The following is a 2,424-nucleotide window of genomic DNA, read 5'->3' as shown; positions in this document are numbered from 1 at the left end:
ATATATATATAAAAAAAAGGAAAGATAGAAAAGAAATGTATTTCACCTTTATTGATTGGCGTAAAAGAAAAATCCTCGACAATTCGCTACTCGGAGATCACTGCGTCGGAAACACCCTGGAATATACACAATTAGCGAGACCCGACTTTCGAAGGCCTTGTTTAAGTGTAAAGAAGAGTTACCGTTCGATTATGCTCTTTCGCGTATAATGACTGTATAGCGACGTATAAAGACTGTACCGACTACACGACTAATCATCTCGGCTTTCGAAAATCGAATCACACTCGGGCTCCAAAATCGCCCGAATATATACCCCTGGTTTGAGGATGGAGAGGGTATTTTCGTCGCAGTCTCCGAGAAATTATTCCGCACAAACACTTCGCGGAATATTACAATAATTATTATTCGCACGTTGTGCTTAATAGAAATACAAAAGAATAATTGAAATTAAAGGCCTGAATTATTAGAGAATAAAGGGACTTGTTTGTCAGTAGTCACACGTGCACCGAATGCAGCGAGCGCGCGCCCCGGCTGACGCGCATTCCGTCAGGTGTGCTGGCACTCGGGCGGTTGCAACGGCGTGCCACTAATACGATACAAGAACCAATAAATTGATGAGTCTATAAGATATTTTGGCTTAATGCACGCCGGACGTAACAATATCAATATATCCAAAGCCAAAATATATCATTTACTCTTCCGTCATGTCACAATTTGAAAACTAAAATTATTTCGCAATATTATACATTACGCATAAAAGTATCATCTCGAAAAATACTTGTACCAAAGACTGTAGCATATTCGAGTAAGAGTATGGCGATGCATTATTTTGTGTTATAATTTAAAGTTTTTAATTTCTGTTAAAAATATTAATCTTTATATCGAAAAATGCCTGCATGTACCAAAGACTGTAGCATATTCGAGTAAGAATATGGCGATGCATTATTTTGTGTTATAATTTAAAGTTTTTAATTTCTGTTAAAAATATTATTCTTTATTTATATCGAAAAATGCCTGTACCAATGATTAACACATTCTAGTGCATTATTTCGTGCTGAGATTAAAAATTTTTATTTCTGTCATAAATATTCATTTTTATTTATGTAATAAAAGTATTTTATTTCTTATGCTCTTTATTTCTTCCTTATTAATTTTTTTTTCTTCGTTGTAGTTAGTCATCAAAAATTACATTATGTATTGTATTTCAGGAGCTGTAATCATCACTTTGGGCCGATTTCACCAACGCCGATTGGTTTAATTTACTTGTTGAATATAACAGCCTTCAATATGTTTAATAAAGGAAATACATATGTATATGTAATGTCCTTTATTTACAAGATTGGGTAGTAATTAGGTAATCAGTTAAAAAGTCAGTTAAATAATAAAGTTAAAAAGTTAATAATTTTTAACTGAACTTAATTAATTTATAATTTCAACTACTTTTCTTAAAATACATAAACTTTAACTCATTAACCTCTTAACTTATTGATCTTTTTCCCAAGTTAAAAATTTCTTCTACCTATTCTAAATGCCAATGTTTTTGTCTATAAAATCCTGAACAATTGGACAATTTGTTTAAAATAAAAATTTATGATAATGGGCATAACACTCGCAAAAATATAATACTTTATTTTATATAAACTTAATTTACAAGTTAAGTATTAAATTTATTTGATCATTTATATTATATTTATTTTATTAAAGTAATCTAATTTTAAACAATTGTCACATTGTAATATAAAATGAATAATTATTTTTAAAATTAACTCTTAATTTACAACTTAACAATTTAACCTTAATGTAACTTTTTACTATGTTATAAGTTTCCTTTTTATGCATCTTTTACTTAAATTAATTGTGTAATCCATCAACTTTAACTTAATTTAGTTAGATAGTAAAAAAAAAATTAATTTACCCAATCTTATAAGCTTATTTTACATATTGAATTTCTTATTCTCCTTATTCTCTGTTTTCTGTTTACTATTTATTTTTATTGTGTCCGAGTCCTAGCTAATATTGAACTGCAGAATTACATCTTGGTAAATAATCGCAGTTGTTCTCATTTGTATATATTTATTTTATGGAATTATAATAAAATAATACAAATATAGTGTTACGTAATATATTGAAATTATAATATTGGCGCGCACTTTCAAAATTTACGTCATTTCCGGTTTCACAAATCATGGCGACGTTGTCTGATCTCTACCTAGAGGATCTCTACGCTTGGCCGCTCGCCGCCTCTGCGGCAACCAATAAAACTGCAGGCGGAATCGGCAGCGAGCGGCCAAGCGCCGAAGGACGACGTAGGTGGGGATACAAGAGCGGCCTCACTGTTCTTACAATTAGCTTCGAAGATAACAGCTATCCGCTTTCGAGTGCGTAAGCAGCGATCGTGCGACGGCGATTATTTTCGTTTGAAAA

Source organism: Wasmannia auropunctata, unplaced genomic scaffold (genome assembly GCF_000956235.1).
Source record: "Wasmannia auropunctata unplaced genomic scaffold, wasmannia.A_1.0 LD336106.1, whole genome shotgun sequence".
NCBI classification, from domain to species: Eukaryota; Metazoa; Arthropoda; class Insecta; order Hymenoptera; family Formicidae; genus Wasmannia; species Wasmannia auropunctata.
Note: the sequence above shows the minus strand (reverse complement) of the source record.